The sequence below is a fragment of the Lissotriton vulgaris genome, chromosome 1_1, assembly GCF_964263255.1.
Source record: "Lissotriton vulgaris chromosome 1_1, aLisVul1.2, whole genome shotgun sequence".
NCBI lineage: Eukaryota > Metazoa > Chordata > Amphibia > Caudata > Salamandridae > Lissotriton > Lissotriton vulgaris.
In genome coordinates this window covers 231,473,843-231,491,015 of record NC_141685.1, presented here as the reverse complement: position 1 = coordinate 231,491,015, position 17,173 = coordinate 231,473,843, and the positions used below count along the sequence as shown (strand labels likewise).

At 39.4% G+C, this 17,173-nt stretch overlaps 9 non-coding genes across 9 annotated transcripts; all 9 read left to right on the top strand.

The window, feature by feature from the left end:
• The first annotated feature begins 1,435 nt into the window (after positions 1–1,435).
• TRNAK-CUU (transfer RNA lysine (anticodon CUU)) lies at positions 1,436–1,508 on the top strand. The gene has a single exon. It is a non-coding gene; the product is annotated as a tRNA-Lys (tRNA).
• A 3,102-nt stretch (positions 1,509–4,610) lies between these two features.
• On the top strand, positions 4,611–4,683 carry TRNAK-CUU (transfer RNA lysine (anticodon CUU)). Its single transcript has one exon. It is a non-coding gene; the product is annotated as a tRNA-Lys (tRNA).
• Positions 4,684–8,847: 4,164 nt separating this feature from the next.
• Positions 8,848–8,920, top strand: TRNAK-CUU (transfer RNA lysine (anticodon CUU)). Its single transcript has one exon. It is a non-coding gene; the product is annotated as a tRNA-Lys (tRNA).
• Positions 8,921–12,001: 3,081 nt separating this feature from the next.
• On the top strand, positions 12,002–12,074 carry TRNAK-CUU (transfer RNA lysine (anticodon CUU)). The gene has a single exon. It is a non-coding gene; the product is annotated as a tRNA-Lys (tRNA).
• A 989-nt stretch (positions 12,075–13,063) lies between these two features.
• Positions 13,064–13,136, top strand: TRNAK-CUU (transfer RNA lysine (anticodon CUU)). The gene has a single exon. It is a non-coding gene; the product is annotated as a tRNA-Lys (tRNA).
• Positions 13,137–14,348: 1,212 nt separating this feature from the next.
• Positions 14,349–14,421, top strand: TRNAK-CUU (transfer RNA lysine (anticodon CUU)). The gene has a single exon. It is a non-coding gene; the product is annotated as a tRNA-Lys (tRNA).
• A 342-nt stretch (positions 14,422–14,763) lies between these two features.
• TRNAA-AGC (transfer RNA alanine (anticodon AGC)) lies at positions 14,764–14,836 on the top strand. Its single transcript has one exon. It is a non-coding gene; the product is annotated as a tRNA-Ala (tRNA).
• A 989-nt stretch (positions 14,837–15,825) lies between these two features.
• Positions 15,826–15,898, top strand: TRNAA-AGC (transfer RNA alanine (anticodon AGC)). The gene has a single exon. It is a non-coding gene; the product is annotated as a tRNA-Ala (tRNA).
• Positions 15,899–16,876: 978 nt separating this feature from the next.
• On the top strand, positions 16,877–16,949 carry TRNAA-AGC (transfer RNA alanine (anticodon AGC)). The gene has a single exon. It is a non-coding gene; the product is annotated as a tRNA-Ala (tRNA).
• Positions 16,950–17,173: the final 224 nt, after the last annotated feature.

Here is a 17,173-nt window from a genome sequence, read left to right as displayed (position 1 = left end):
TAGCATGCGAGAGGTAGCGGGATTGATGCCCGCATTCTCCATTATAAAATTTGCATACATTTTATTTTTAACTTGTCATTGCCAAGGTCATTGCAGAGTAAGAACAGAAAAATCACAGATGGCTTTCAAATATGGTCTCATTATAACAACTAAAGTGGTTTAATCAAAAGGGTTCAGGTATTCTTTAGCATGTGAGAGGAATTTGAATTCTTATGCAATCTCAAAATGAAGTTCTCACAACTTCCATTTTCATTTTCTCTTATTTTTTTTTGACACTCTGTCCTCTGAAGGATGTATAAATCTGGCTTTCATTGCAAAACAAGAGTAGAGGAATATCCAGGATTTGATTTTCTTCACAAAAAGGAATTGGTCTGCATACTGTCTTAAGGAGGGAACCCGGCTAGCTCAGTCGGTAGAGCATGAGACTCTTAATCTCAGGGTCGTGGGTTCGAGCCACACGTTGGGCGAAAACGAGTAATTTTTGCCTGAATATTGCATTGACTCTCATAATATGGAGATTAATCTTGCATTAGACATGCAATAACTCCCAAAAATTGTCCAGGAATGGATTTCCTTCATAAAAAATGATTAGTCTGCATACCATCTTGAAGTGGGAGCTCAGTCGGTAGAGCATGAGACTCTTAATCTCAGGGTCGTGGGTTCGAGCCCCACGTTGGGCGAAAATGAGTAATTTTTGCTGGACTCTCATAATCTGGTGATTATTCTTGCATTAGACATGCAATAACTATCAAAAATGGTATCTCCCTTGGTTTCTCATTGGTGGGAAATTTAACTTCAAGATTAGGTAGGGTATGAGTCTAGATGAACACACCACAATATCACTCATATTCGAGTAGTAAACAGGCCAACCTGAACTGTAAAACATCCCATAAGTGAAGGTAAGGCATAAGTTAGGAGTGAACTGAACACTGTTATGGGCAATTGGACTTCAAATAAAGTGTGTAAGGCAGTGAGGTTACTTTTTTCATGTTATGCAGATTAAACACACAGGGGAATTAGCTCAAATGGTAGAGCGCTCGCTTAGCATGCGAGAGGTAGCGGTATCGATGCCCGCATTCTCCATTATAAAATTTGCATACATTTTATTTTTAACTTGTCATTGCCAAGGTCATTGCAGAGTAAGAACAGAAAAATCACAGATGGCTTTCAAATATGGTCTCATTATAACAACTAAAGTGGTTTAATCAAAAGGGTTCAGGTATGCTTTAGCATGTGAGAGGAATTTGAATTCTTATGCAATCTCAAAATGAAGTTCTCACAACTTCCGTTTTCATTTTCTCTTATTTTTTTTGACACTCTGTCCTCTGAAGGATGTATAAATCTGGCTTTCCTTGCAAAACAAGAGTAGAGGAATATCCAGGATTTGATTTTCTTCACAAAAAGGGATTGGTCTGCATACTGTCTTAAGGAGGGAGCCCGGCTAGCTCAGTCGGTAGAGCATGAGACTCTTAATCTCAGGGTCGTGGGTTCGAGCCCCACGTTGGGCGAAAACGAGTAATTTTTGCCTGAATATTGCATTGACTCTCATAATATGGAGATTAATCTTGCATTAGACCTGCAATAACTCCCAAAAATTGTCCAGGAATGGATTTCCTTCATAAAAAATAATTAGTCTGCATACCATCTTGAAGTGGGAGCCCGGCTAGCTCAGTCGGTAGAGCATGAGACTCTTAATCTCAGGGTCGTGGGTTCGAGCCCCACGTTGGCTGAAAATGAGTAATTTTTGCTGGATTATTGCATTGACTCTCATAATCTGGTGAATATTCTTGCATTAGACATGCAATAACTATCAAAAATGGTATCTCCCTTGGTTTCTCATTGGTGGGAAATTTAACTTCAAGATTAGGTAGGGTATGAGTCTAGATGAACACACCACAATATCACTCATATTCGAGTAGTAAACAGGCCAACCTGAACTGTAAAACATCCCATAAGTGAAGGTAAGGCATACGTTAGGAGTGAACTGAACACTGTTATGGGCAATTGGACTTCAAATAAAGTGTGTAAGGCAGTGAGGTTACTTTTTTCATGTTATGCAGATTAAACACACAGGGGAATTAGCTCAAATGGTAGAGCGCTTGCTTAGCATGCGAGAGGTAGTGGGATCGATGCCGGCATTCTCCATTATAAAATTTGCATACATTTTATTTTTAACTTGTCATTGCCAAGGTCATTGCAGAGTAAGAACAGAAAAATCACAGATGGCTTTCAAATATGGTCTCATTATAACAACTAAAGTGGTTTAATCAAAAGGGTTCAGGTATTCTTTAGCATGTGAGAGGAATTTGAATTCTTATGCAATCTCAAAACGAAGTTCTCACAACTTCCGTTTTCATTTTCTCTTATTTTTTTTGACACTCTGTCCTCTGAAGGATGTATAAATCTGGCGTTCCTTGCAAAACAAGAGTAGAGGAATATCCAGGATTTGGTTTTCTTCACAAAAAGGGATTGGTCTGCATACTGTCTTAAGGAGGGAGCCCGGCTAGCTCAGTCGGTAGAGCATGAGACTCTTAATCTCAGGGTCGTGGGTTCGAGCCCCATGTTGGGCGAAAAAAAGTAATTTTTGCCTGAATATTGCATTGACTCTCATAACATGGAGATTAATCTTGCATTAGACCTGCAATAACTCCCAAAAATTGTCCAGGAATGGATTTCCTTCATAAAAAATGATTAGTCTGCATACCATCTTGAAGTGGGAGCCCGGCTAGCTCAGTTGGTAGAGCATGAGACTCTTAATCTCAGGGTCGTGGGTTTGAGCCCCACGTTGGGCAAAAATGAGTAATTTTTGCTGGATTATTGCATTGACTCTCATAATCTGGTGAATATTCTTGCATTAGACATGCAATAACTATCAAAAATGGTATCTCCCTTGGTTTCTCATTGGTGGGAAATTTAACTTCAAGATTAGCTAGGGTATGAGTCTAGATGAACACACCGCAATATCACTCATATTCGAGTAGTAAACAGGCCAACCTGAACTGTAAAACATCCCATAAGTGGAGGTAAGGCATAAATTAGGAGTGAACTTAACACTGTTATGGGCAATTGGACTTCAAATAAAGTGTGGAAGGCAGTAAGGTTACTTTTTTCATGTTATGCAGATTAAACACACAGGGGAATTAGCTCAAATGGTAGAGTGCTCGCTTAGCATGCGAGAGGTAGCGAGATCGATGCCCGCATTCTCCATTATAAAATTTGCATACATTTTATTTTTAACTTGTCATTGCCAAGGTCATTGCAGAGTAAGAACAGAAAAATCACAGATGGCTTTCAAATATGGTCTCATTATAACAACTAAAGTGGTTTAATCAAAAGGGTTCAGGTATTCTTTAGCATGTGAGAGGAATTTGAATTCTTATGCAATCTCAAAATGAAGTTCTCACAACTTCCATTTTCATTTTCTCTTACTTTTTTTTGACACTCTGTCCTCTGAAGGATGTATAAATCTGGCTTTCCTTGCAAAACAAGAGTAGAGGAATATCCAGGATTTGATTTTCTTCACAAAAAGGGATTGGTCTGCATTCTGTCTTAAGGAGGGAGCCCGGCTAGCTCAGTCGGTAGAGCATGAGACTCTTAATCTCAGGGTCGTGGGTTGGAGCCCCACGTTGGGCGAAAACGAGTAATTTTTGCCTGAATATTGCATTGACTCTCATAATATGGAGATTAATCTAGCATTAGACATGCAATAACTCCCAAAAATTGTCCAGGAATGGATTTCCTTCATAAAAAATGATTAGTCTGCATACCATCTTGAAGTGGGAGCCCGGCTAGCTCAGTCGGTAGAGCATGAGACTCTTAATCTCAGCGTCGTGGGTTCAAGCCCCACGTTGGGCGAAAATGAGTAATTTTTGCTGGACTCTCATAATCTGGTGATTATTCTTGCATTAGACATGCAATAACTATCAAAAATTGTATCTCCCTTGGTTTCTCATTGGTGGGAAATTTAACTTCAAGATTAGGTAGGGTATGAGTCTAGATGAACACACCACAATATCACTCATATTCGAGTAGTAAACAGGCCAACCTGAACTGTAAAACATCCCATAAGTGAAGGTAAGGCATACGTTAGGAGTGAACTGAACACTGTTATGGGCAATTGGACTTCAAATAAAGTGTGGAAGGCAGTAAGGTTACTTTTTTCATGTTATACAGATTAAACACACAGGGGAATTAGCTCAAATGGTAGAGCGCTTGCTTAGCATGCGAGAGGTAGCGGGATCGATGCCCGCATTCTCCATTATAAAATTTGCATACATTTTATTTTTAACTTGTCCTTGCCAAGGTCATTGCAGAGTAAGAACAGAAAAATCACAGATGGCTTTCAAATATGGTCTCATTATAACAACTAAAGTGGTTTAATCAAAAGGGTTCAGGTATTCTTTAGCATGTGAGAGGAATTTGAATTCTTATGCAATCTCAAAATGAAGTTCTCACAACTTCCGTTTTCATTTTCTCTTATTTTTTTTGACACTCTGTCCTCTGAAGGATGTATAAATCTGGCTTTCCTTGCAAAACAAGAGTAGAGGAATATCCAGGATTTGATTTTCTTCACAAAAAGGGATTGGTCTGCATACTGTCTTAAGGAGGGAGCCCGGCTAGCTCAGTCGGTAGAGCATGAGACTCTTAATCTCAGGGTCGTGGGTTCGAGCCCCACGTTGGGCGAAAACGAGTAATTTTTGACTGAATATTGCATTGACTCTCATAATATGGAGATTAATCTTGCATCAGACCTGCAATAACTCCCAAAAATTGTCCAGGAATGGATTTCCTTCATAAAAAATAATTAGTCTGCATACCATCTTGAAGTGGGAGCCCGGCTAGCTCAGTCGGTAGAGCATGAGACTCTTAATCTCAGGGTCGTGGGTTCGAGCCCCACGTTGGGTGAAAATGAGTAATTTTTGCTGGATTATTGCATTGACTCTCATAATCTGGTGAATATTCTTGCATTAGACATGCAATAACTATCAAAAATGGTATCTCCCTTGGTTTCTCATTGGTGGGAAATTTAACTTCAAGATTAGGTAGGGTATGAGTCTAGATGAACACACCACAATATCACTCATATTCGAGTAGTAAACAGGCCAACCTGAACTGTAAAACATCCCATAAGTGAAGGTAAGGCATACGTTAGGAGTGAACCGAACACTGTTATGGGCAATTGGACTTCAAATAAAGTGTGTAAGGCAGTGAGGTTACTTTTTTCATGATATGCAGATTAAACACACAGGGGAATTAGCTCAAATGGTAGAGCGCTTGCTTAGCATGCGAGAGGTAGCGGGATCGATGCCGGCATTCTCCATTATAAAATTTGCATACATTTTATTTTTAACTTGTCATTGCCAAGGTCATTGCAGAGTAAGAACAGAAAAATCACAGATGGCTTTCAAATATGGTCTCATTATAACAACTAAAGTGGTTTAATCAAAAGGGTTCAGGTATTCTTTAGCATGTGAGAGGAATTTGAATTCTTATGCAATCTCAAAATGAAGTTCTCACAACTTCCGTTTTCATTTTCTCTTATTTTTTTTGACACTCTGTCCTCTGAAGGATGTATAAATCTGGCGTTCCTTGCAAAACAAGAGTAGAGGAATATCCAGGATTTGATTTTCTTCACAAAAAGGGATTGGTCTGCATACTGTCTTAAGGAGGGAGCCCGGCTAGCTCAGTCGGTATAGCATGAGACTCTTAATCTCAGGGTCGTGGGTTCGAGCCCCATGTTGGGCGAAAAAAAGTAATTTTTGCCTGAATATTGCATTGACTCTCATAACATGGAGATTAATCTTGCATTAGACCTGCAATAACTCCCAAAAATTGTCCAGGAATGGATTTCCTTCATAAAAAATGATTAGTCTGCATACCATCTTGAAGTGGGAGCCCGGCTAGCTCAGTTGGTAGAGCATGAGACTCTTAATCTCAGGGTCGTGGGTTTGAGCCCCACGTTGGGCAAAAATGAGTAATTTTTGCTGGATTATTGCATTGACTCTCATAATCTGGTGAATATTCTTGCATTAGACATGCAATAACTATCAAAAATGGTATCTCCCTTGGTTTCTCATTGGTGGGAAATTTAACTTCAAGATTAGCTAGGGTATGAGTCTAGATGAACACACCGCAATATCACTCATATTCGAGTAGTAAACAGGCCAACCTGAACTGTAAAACATCCCATAAGTGGAGGTAAGGCATACGTTAGGAGTGAACTTAACACTGTTATGGGCAATTGGACTTCAAATAAAGTGTGGGAGGCAGTAAGGTTACTTTTTTCATGTTATGCAGATTAAACACACATGGGAATTAGCTCAAATGGTAGAGCGCTCGCTTAGCATGCAAGAGGTAGCGGGATCGATGCCCGCATTCTCCATTATAAAATTTGCATACATTTTATTTTTAACTTGTCATTGCCAAGGTCATTGCAGAGTAAGAACAGAAAAATCACAGATTGCTTTCAAATATGGTCTCATTATAACAACTAAAGTGGTTTAATCAAAAGGGTTCAGGTATTCTTTAGCATGTGAGAGGAATTTGAATTCTTATGCAATCTCAAAATGAAGTTCTCACAACTTCCATTTTCATTTTCTCTTACTTTTTTTTGACACTCTGTCCTCTGAAGGATGTATAAATCTGGCTTTCCTTGCAAAACAAGAGTAGAGGAATATCCAGGATTTGATTTTCTTCACAAAAAGGGATTGGTCTGCATACTGTCTTAAGGAGGGAGCCCGGCTAGCTCAGTCGGTAGAGCATGAGACTCTTAATCTCAGGGTCGTGGGTTGGAGCCCCACGTTGGGCGAAAACGAGTAATTTTTGCCTGAATATTGCATTGACTCTCATAATATGGAGATTAATCTAGCATTAGACATGCAATAACTCCCAAAAATTGTCCAGGAATGGATTTCCTTCATAAAAAATGATTAGTCTGCATACCATCTTGAAGTGGGAGCCCGGCTAGCTCAGTCGGTAGAGCATGAGACTCTTAATCTCAGCGTCGTGGGTTCAAGCCCCACGTTGGGCGAAAATGAGTAATTTTTGCTGGACTCTCATAATCTGGTGATTATTCTTGCATTAGACATGCAATAACTATCAAAAATGGTATCTCCCTTGGTTTCTCATTGGTGATAAATTTAACTTCAAGATTAGGTAGGGTATGAGTCTAGATGAACACACCACAATATCACTCATATTCGAGTAGTAAACAGGCCAACCTGAACTGTAAAACATCCCATAAGTGAAGGTAAGGCATACGTTAGGAGTGAACTGAACACTGTTATGGGCAATTGGACTTCAAATAAAGTGTGTAAGGCAGTGAGGTTACTTTTTTCATGTTATGCAGATTAAACACACAGGGGAATTAGCTCAAATGGTAGAGTGCTTGCTTAGCATGCGAGAGGTAGCGGGATCGATGCCGGCATTCTCCATTATAAAATTTGCATACATTTTATTTTTAACTTGTCATTGCCAAGGTCATTGCAGAGTAAGAACAGAAAAATCACAGATGGCTTTCAAATTTGGTCTCATTATAACAACTAAAGTGGTTTAATCAAAAGGGTTCAGGTATTCTTTAGCATGTGAGAGGAATTTGAATTCTTATGCAATCTCAAAATGAAGTTCTCACAACTTCCGTTTTCATTTTCTCTTATTTTTTTTGACACTCTGTCCTCTGAAGGATGTATAAATCTGGCTTTCCTTGCAAAACAAGAGTAGAGGAATATCCAGGATTTGATTTTCTTCACAAAAAGGGATTGGTCTGCATACTGTCTTAAGGAGGGAGCCCGGCTAGCTCAGTCGGTAGAGCATGAGACTCTTAATCTCAGGGTCGTGGGTTCGAGCCCCATGTTGGGCGAAAAAAAGTAATTTTTGCCTGAATATTGCATTGACTCTCATAACATGGAGATTAATCTTGCATTAGACCTGCAATAACTCCCAAAAATTGTCCAGGAATGGATTTCCTTCATAAAAAATGATTAGTCTGCATACCATCTTTAAGTGGGAGCCCGGCTAGCTCAGTCGGTAGAGCATGAGACTCTTAATCTCAGGGTCGTGGGTTTGAGCCCCACGTTGGGCAAAAATGAGTAATTTTTGCTGGATTATTGCATTGACTCTCATAATCTGGTGAATATTCTTGCATTAGACATGCAATAACTATCAAAAATGGTATCTCCCTTGGTTTCTCATTGGTGGGAAATTTAACTTCAAGATTAGCTAGGGTATGAGTCTAGATGAACACACCGCAATATCACTCATATTCGAGTAGTAAACAGGCCAACCTGAACTGTAAAACATCCCATAAGTGGAGGTAAGGCATAAGTTAGGAGTGAACTTAACACTGTTATGGGCAATTGGACTTCAAATAAAGTGTGGAAGGCAGTAAGGTTACTTTTTTCATGTTATGCAGATTAAACACACAGGGGAATTAGCTCAAATGGTAGAGCGCTCGCTTAGCATGCAAGAGGTAGCGGGATCGATGCCCGCTTTCTCCATTATAAAATTTGCATACATTTTATTTTTAACTTGTCATTGCCAAGGTCATTGCAGAGTAAGAACAGAAAAATCACAGATGGCTTTCAAATATGGTCTCATTATAACAACTAAAGTGGTTTAATCAAAAGGGTTCAGGTATTCTTTAGCATGTGAGAGGAATTTGAATTCTTATGCAATCTCAAAATGAAGTTCTCACAACTTCCATTTTCATTTTCTCTTACTTTTTTTGACACTCTGTCCTCTGAAGGATGTATAAATCTGGCTTTCCTTGCAAAACAAGAGTAGAGGAATATCCAGGATTTGATTTTCTTCACAAAAAGGGATTGGTCTGCATACTGTCTTAAGGAGGGAGCCCGGCTAGCTCAGTCGGTAGAGCATGAGACTCTTAATCTCAGGGTCGTGGGTTCGAGCCCCACGTTGGGCGAAAACGAGTAATTTTTGCCTGAATATTGCATTGACTCTCATAATATGGAGATTAATCTTGCATTAGACCTGCAATAACTCCCAAAAATTGTCCAGGAATGGATTTCCTTCATAAAAAATAATTAGTCTGCATACCATCTTGAAGTGGGAGCCCGGCTAGCTCAGTCGGTAGAGCATGAGACTCTTAATCTCAGGGTCGTGGGTTCGAGCCCCACGTTGGGTGAAAATGAGTAATTTTTGCTGGATTATTGCATTGACTCTCATAATCTGGTGAATATTCTTGCATTAGACATGCAATAAATATCAAAAATGGTATCTCCCTTGGTTTCTCATTGGTGGGAAATTTAACTTCAAGATTAGGTAGGGTATGAGTCTAGATGAACACACCACAATATCACTCATATTCGAGTAGTAAACAGGCCAACCTGAACTGTAAAACATCCCATAAGTGAAGGTAAGGCATACGTTAGGAGTGAACTGAACACTGTTATGGGCAATTGGACTACAAATAAAGTGTGTAAGGCAGTGAGGTTACTTTTTTCATGTTATGCAGATTAAACACACAGGGGAATTAGCTCAAATGGTAGAGCGCTTGCTTAGCATGCGAGAGGTAGCGGGATCGATGCCCGCATTCTCCATTATAAAATTTGCATACATTTTATTTTTAACTTGTCATTGCCAAGGTCATTGCAGAGAAAGAACAGAAAAATCACAGATGGCTTTCAAATATGGTCTCATTATAACAACTAAAGTGGTTTAATCAAAAGGGTTCAGGTATTCTTTAGCATGTGAGAGGAATTTGAAATCTTATGCAATCTCAAAATGAAGTTCTCACAACTTCCATTTTCATTTTCTCTTATTTTTTTTGACACTCTGTCCTCTGAAGGATGTATAAATCTTGCTTTCCTTGCAAAACAAGAGTAGAGGAATATCCAGGATTTGATTTTCTTCACAAAAAGGGATTGGTCTGCATACTGTCTTAAGGAGGGAGCCCGGCTAGCTCAGTCAGTAGAGCATGAGACTCTTAATCTCAGGGTCGTGGGTTGGAGCCCCACGTTGGGCGAAAACGAGTAATTTTTGCCTGAATATTGCATTGACTCTCATAATATGGAGATTAATCTTGCATTAGACATGCAATAACTCCCAAAAATTGTCCAGGAATGGATTTCCTTCATAAAAAATGATTAGTCTGCATACCATCTTGAAGTGGGAGCCCGGCTAGCTCAGTCGGTAGAGCATGAGACTCTTAATCTCAGCGTCGTGGGTTCAAGCCCCACGTTGGGCGAAAATGAGTAATTTTTGCTGGACTCTCATAATCTGGTGATTATTCTTGCATTAGACATGCAATAACTATCAAAAATGGTATCTCCCTTGGTTTCTCATTGGTGGGAAATTTAACTTCAAGATTAGGTAGGGTATGAGTCTAGATGAACACACCACAATATCACTCATATTCGAGTAGTAAACAGGCCAACCTGAACTGTAAAACATCCCATAAGTGAAGGTAAGGCATACGTTAGGAGTGAACTGAACACTGTTATGGGCAATTGGACTTCAAATAAAGTGTGTAAGGCAGTGAGGTTACTTTTTTCATGTTATGCAGATTAAACACACAGGGGAATTAGCTCAAATGGTAGAGCGCTTGCTTAGCATGCGAGAGGTAGCGGGATCGATGCCCGCATTCTCCATTATAAAATTTGCATACATTTTATTTTTAACTTGTCATTGCCAAGGTCATTGCAGAGTAAGAACAGAAAAATCACAGATGGCTTTCAAATATGGTCTCATTATAACAACTAAAGAGGTTTAATCAAAAGGGTTCAGGTATTCTTTAGCATGTGAGAGGAATTTGAATTCTTATGCAATCTCAAAATGAAGTTCTCACAACTTCCATTTTCATTTTCTCTTATTTTTTTTTGACACTCTGTCCTCTGAAGGATGTATAAATCTGGCTTTCATTGCAAAACAAGAGTAGAGGAATATCCAGGATTTGATTTTCTTCACAAAAAGGAATTGGTCTGCATACTGTCTTAAGGAGGGAACCCGGCTAGCTCAGTCGGTAGAGCATGAGACTCTTAATCTCAGGGTCGTGGGTTCGAGCCACACGTTGGGTGAAAACGAGTAATTTTTGCCTGAATATTGCATTGACTCTCATAATATGGAGATTAATCTTGCATTAGACATGCAATAACTCCCAAAAATTGTCCAGGAATGGATCTCCTTCATAAAAAATGATTAGTCTGCATACCATCTTGAAGTGGGAGCTCAATCGGTAGAGCATGAGACTCTTAATCTCAGGGTCGTGGGTTCGAGCCCCACGTTGGGCGAAAATGAGTAATTTTTGCTGGACTCTCATAATCTGGTGATTATTCTTGCATTAGACATGCAATAAATATCAAAAATGGTATCTCCCTTGGTTTCTCATTGGTGGGAAATTTAACTTCAAGATTAGGTAGGGTATGAGTCTAGATGAACACACCACAATATCACTCATATTCGAGTAGTAAACAGGCCAACCTGAACTGTAAAACATCCCATAAGTGAAGGTAAGGCATAAGTTACGAGTGAACTGAACACTGTTATGGGCAATTGGACTTCAAATAAAGTGTGTAAGGCAGTGAGGTTACTTTTTTCATGTTATGCAGATTAAACACACAGGGGAATTAGCTCAAATGGTAGAGCGCTCGCTTAGCATGCGAGAGGTAGCGGTATCGATGCCCGCATTCTCCATTATAAAATTTGCATACATTTTATTTTTAACTTGTCCTTGCCAAGGTCATTGCAGAGTAAGAACAGAAAAATCACAGATGGCTTTCAAATATGGTCTCATTATAACAACTAAAGTGGTTTAATCAAAAGGGTTCAGGTATTCTTTAGCATGTGAGAGGAATTTGAATTCTTATGCAATCTCAAAATGAAGTTCTCACAACTTCCGTTTTCATTTTCTCTTATTTTTTTTGACACTCTGTCCTCTGAAGGATGTATAAATCTGGCTTTCCTTGCAAAACAAGAGTAGAGGAATATCCAGGATTTGATTTTCTTCACAAAAAGGGATTGGTCTGCATACTGTCTTAAGGAGGGAGCCCGGCTAGCTCAGTCGGTAGAGCATGAGACTCTTAATCTCAGGGTCGTGGGTTCGAGCCCCACGTTGGGCGAAAACGAGTAATTTTTGCCTGAATATTGCATTGACTCTCATAATATGGAGATTAATCTTGCATTAGACCTGCAATAACTCCCAAAAATTGTCCAGGAATGGATTTCCTTCATAAAAAATAATTAGTCTGCATACCATCTTGAAGTGGGAGCCCGGCTAGCTCAGTCGGTAGAGCATGAGACTCTTAATCTCAGGGTCGTGGGTTCGAGCCCCACGTTGGGTGAAAATGAGTAATTTTTGCTGGATTATTGCATTGACTCTCATAATCTGGTGAATATTCTTGCATTAGACATGCAATAACTATCAAAAATGGAATCTCCCTTGGTTTCTCATTGGTGGGAAATTTAACTTCAAGATTAGGTAGGGTATGAGTCTAGATGAACACACCACAATATCACTCATATTCGAGTAGTAAACAGGCCAACCTGAACTGTAAAACATCCCATAAGTGAAGGTAAGGCATACGTTAGGAGTGAACTGAACACTGTTATGGGCAATTGGACTTCAAATAAAGTGTGTAAGGCAGTGAGGTTACTTTTTTCATGTTATGCAGATTAAACACACAGGGGAATTAGCTCAAATGGTAGAGCGCTTGCTTAGCATGCGAGAGGTAGCGGGATCGATACCGGCATTATCCATTATAAAATTTGCATACAATTTATTTTTAACTTGTCATCCTCAAGGTCATTGCAGAGTAAGAACAGAAAAATCACAGATGGCTTTCAAATATGGTCTCATTATAACAACTAAAGTGGTTTAATCAAAAGGGTTCAGGTATTCTTTAGCATGTGAGAGGAATTTGAATTCTTATGCAATCTCAAAATGAAGTTCTCACAACTTCCGTTTTCATTTTCTCTTATTTTTTTTGACACTCTGTCCTCTGAAGGATGTATAAATCTGGCGTTCCTTGCAAAACAAGAGTAGAGGAATATCCAGGATTTGATTTTCTTCACAAAAAGGGATTGGTCTGCATACTGTCTTAAGGAGGGAGCCCGGCTAGCTCAGTCGGTAGAGCATGAGACTCTTAATCTCAGGGTCGTGGGTTCGAGCCCCACGTTGGGCGAAAACAAGTAATTTTTTCCTGAATATTGCATTGACTCTCATAATATGGAGATTAATCTTGCATTAGACCTGCAATAACTCCCAAAAATTGTCCAGGAATGGATTTCCTTCATAAAAAATAATTAGTCTGCATACCATCTTGAAGTGGGAGCCCGGCAGGCTCAGTCGGTAGAGCATGAGACTCTTAATCTCAGGGTCGTGGGTTCGAGCCCAACGTTAGTTGAAAATGAGTAATTTTTGCTGGATTATTGCATTGACTCTCATAATCTGGTGAATATTCTTGCATTAGACATGCAATAACTATCAAAAATGGTATCTCCCTTGGTTTCTCATTGGTGGGAAATTTAACTTCAAGATTAGCTAGGGTATGAGTCTAGATGAACACACCGCAATATCACTCATATTCGAGTAGTAAACAGGCCAACCTGAACTGTAAAACATCCCATAAGTGGAGGTAAGGCATAAGTTAGGAGTGAACTTAACACTGTTATGGGCAATTGGACTTCAAATAAAGTGTGGAAGGCAGTGAGGTTACTTTTTTCATGTTATGCAGATTAAATGCACAGGGGAATTAGCTCAAATGGTAGAGCGCTCGCATAGCATGCGAGAGGTAGTGGGATCAATGCCCGCATTCTCCATTAAAAAATTTGCATACATTTTATTTTTAACTTGTCATTGCCAAGGTCATTGCAGAGTAAGAACAGAAAAATCACAGATGGCTTGCAAATATGGTCTCATTATAACAACTAAAGTGGTTTAATCAAAAGGGTTCAGGTATTCTTTAGCATGTGAGAGGAATTTGAATTCTTATGCAATCTCAAAATGAAGTTCTCACAACTTCCGTTTTCATTTTCTCTTATTTTTTTTTGACACTCTGTCCTCTGAAGGATGTATAAATCTGGCTTTCCTTGCAAAACAAGAGTAGAGGAATATCCAGGATTTGATTTTCTTCACAAAAAGGGATTGGTCTGCATACTGTCTTAAGGAGGGAGCCCGCCTAGCTCAGTCGGTAGAGCATGAGACTCTTAATCTCAGGGTCGTGGGTTTGAGCCCCACGTTGGGCGAAAACGAGTAATTTTTGCCTGAATATTGCATTGACTCTCATAATATGGAGATTAATCTTGCATTAGACCTGCAATAACTCCCAAAAATTGTCCAGGAATGGATTTCCTTCATACAAAATGATTAGTCTGCATACCATCTTGAAGTGGGAGCCCGGCTAGCTCAGTCGGTAGAGCATGAGACTCTTAATCTCAAGGTCGTGGGTTCGAGCCCCACGTTGGGCGAAAATGAGTAATTTTTGCTGGATTATTGCATTTACTCTCATAATCTGGTGAATATTCTTGCATTAGACATGCAATAACTATCAAAAATGGTATCTCCCTTGGTTTCTCATTGGTGGGAAATTTAACTTCAAGATTAGCTAGGGTATGAGTCTAGATGAACACACCGCAATATCACTCATATTCGAGTAGTAAACAGGCCAACCTGAACTTTAAAACATCCCATAAGTGGAGGTAAGGCATAAGTTAGGAGTGAACTTAACACTGTTATGGGCAATTGGACTTCAAAAAAAGTGTGGAAGGCAGTAAGGTTACTTTTTTCATGTTATGCAGATTAAACACACAGGGGAATTAGCTCAAATGGTAGAGCGCTCGCTTAGCATGCGAGAGGTAGCGGGATCGATGCCCGCATTCTCCATTATAAAATTTGCATACATTTTATTTTTAACTTGTCATTGCCAAGGTCATTGCAGAGTAAGAACAGAAAAATCACAGATGGCTTTCAAATATGGTCTCATTATAACAACTAAAGTGGTTTAATCAAAAGGGTTCAGGTATTCTTTAGCATGTGAGAGGAATTTGAATTCTTATGCAATCTCAAAATGAAGTTCTCACAACTTCCATTTTCATTTTCTCTTATTTTTTTTGACACCCTGTCCTCTTAAGGATGTATAAATCTGGCTTTCCTTGCAAAACAAGAGTAGAGGAATATCCAGGATTTGATTTTCTTCACAAAAAGGGATTGGTCTGCATACTGTCTTAAGGAGGGAGCCCGGCTAACTCAGTCGGTAGAGCATGAGACTCTTAATCTCAGGGTTGTGGGTTCGAGCCCCACGTTGGGTGAAAACGAGTAATTTTTGCCTGAATATTGCATTGACTCTCATAATATGGAGATTAATCTTGCATTAGACCTGCAATAACTCCCAAAAATTGTCCAGGAATGGATTTCCTTCATAAAAAATGATTAGTCTGCATACCATCTTGAAGTGGGAGCCCGGCTAGCTCAGTCGGTAGAGCATGAGACTCTTAATCTCAGGGTCATGGGTTTGAGCCCCACGTTGGGCGAAAATGAGTAATTTTTGCTGGATTATTGCATTGACTCTCATAATCGGGTGAATATTCTTGCATTAGACATGCAATACCTATCAAAAATGGAATCTCCCTTGGTTTCTCATTGGTGGGAAATTTAACTTCAAGATTAGCTAGGGTATGAGTCTAGATGAACACACCGCAATATCACTCATATTCGAGTAGTAAACAGGCCAACCTGAACTGTAAAACATCCCATAAGTGGAGGTAAGGCATAAGTTAGGAGTGAACTTAACACTGTTATGGGCAATTGGACTTCAAATAAAGTGTGGAAGGCAGTAAGGTTACTTTTTTCATGTAATGCAGATTAAACACACAGGGGAATTAGCTCAAATGGTAGAGCGCTCGCTTAGCATGCGAGAGGTAGCGGGATCGATGCCCGCATTCTCCATTATAAAATTTGCATACATTTTATTTTTAACTTGTCATTGCCAAGGTCATTGCAGAGTAAGAACAGAAAAATCACAGATGGCTTTCAAATATGGTCTCATTATAACAACTAAAGTGGTTTAATCAAAAGGGTTCAGGTATTCTTTAGCATGTGAGAGGAATTTGAATTCTTATGCAATCTCAAAATGAAGTTCTCACAACTTCCATTTTCATTTTCTCTTATTTTTTTTTGACACTCTGTCCTCTGAAGGATGTATAAATCTGGCTTTCCTTGCAAAACAAGAGTAGAGGAATATCCAGGATTTGATTTTCTTCACAAAAAGGGATTGGTCTGCATACTGTCTTAAGGAGGGAACCCGGCTAGCTCAGTCGGTAGAGCATGAGACTCTTAATCTCAGGGTTGTGGGTTCGAGCCCCACGTTGGGCGAAAATGAGTAATTTTTGCCTGAATATTGCATTGACTCTCATAATATGGAGATTAATCTTGCATTAGACATGCAATAACTCCCAAAAATTGTCCAGGAATGGATTTCCTTCATAAAAAATGATTAGTCTGCATACCATCTTGAAGTGGGAGCCTGGCTAGCTCAGTCGGTAGAGCATGAGACTCTTAATCTCAGGGTCGTGGGTTCGAGCACCACGTTGGGCGAAAATGAGTAATTTTTGCTGGACTCTCATAATCTGGTGATTATTCTTGCATTAGACATGCAATAACTATCAAAAATGGTATCTCCCTTGGTTTCTCATTGGTGGGAAATTTAACTTCAAGATTAGGTAGGGTATGAGTCTAAATGAACACACCACAATATCACTCATATTCGAGTAGTAAACAGGCCAACCTGAACTGTAAAACATCCCATAAGTGGAGGTAAGGCATAAGTTAGGAGTGAACTGAACACTGTTATGGGCAATTGGACTTCAAATAAAGTGTGGAAGGCAGTAAGGTTACTTTTTTCATGTTATGCAGCTTAAACACATAGGGGAATTAGCTCAAATGGTAGAGCGCTCGCTTAGCATGCGAGAGGTAGCGGGATCGATGCCCGCATTCTCCATTATACAATTTGCGTACATTTTATTTTTAACTTGTCATTGCCAAGGTCATTGCAGAGTAAGAACAGAAAAATCACAGATGGCTTTCAAATATGGTCTCATTATAACAACTAAAGTGGTTTAATCAAAAGGGTTCAGGTATTCTTTAGCATGTGAGAGGAATTTGAATTCTTATGCAATCTCAAAATGAAGTTCTCACAACTTCCGTTTTCATTTTCTCTTATTT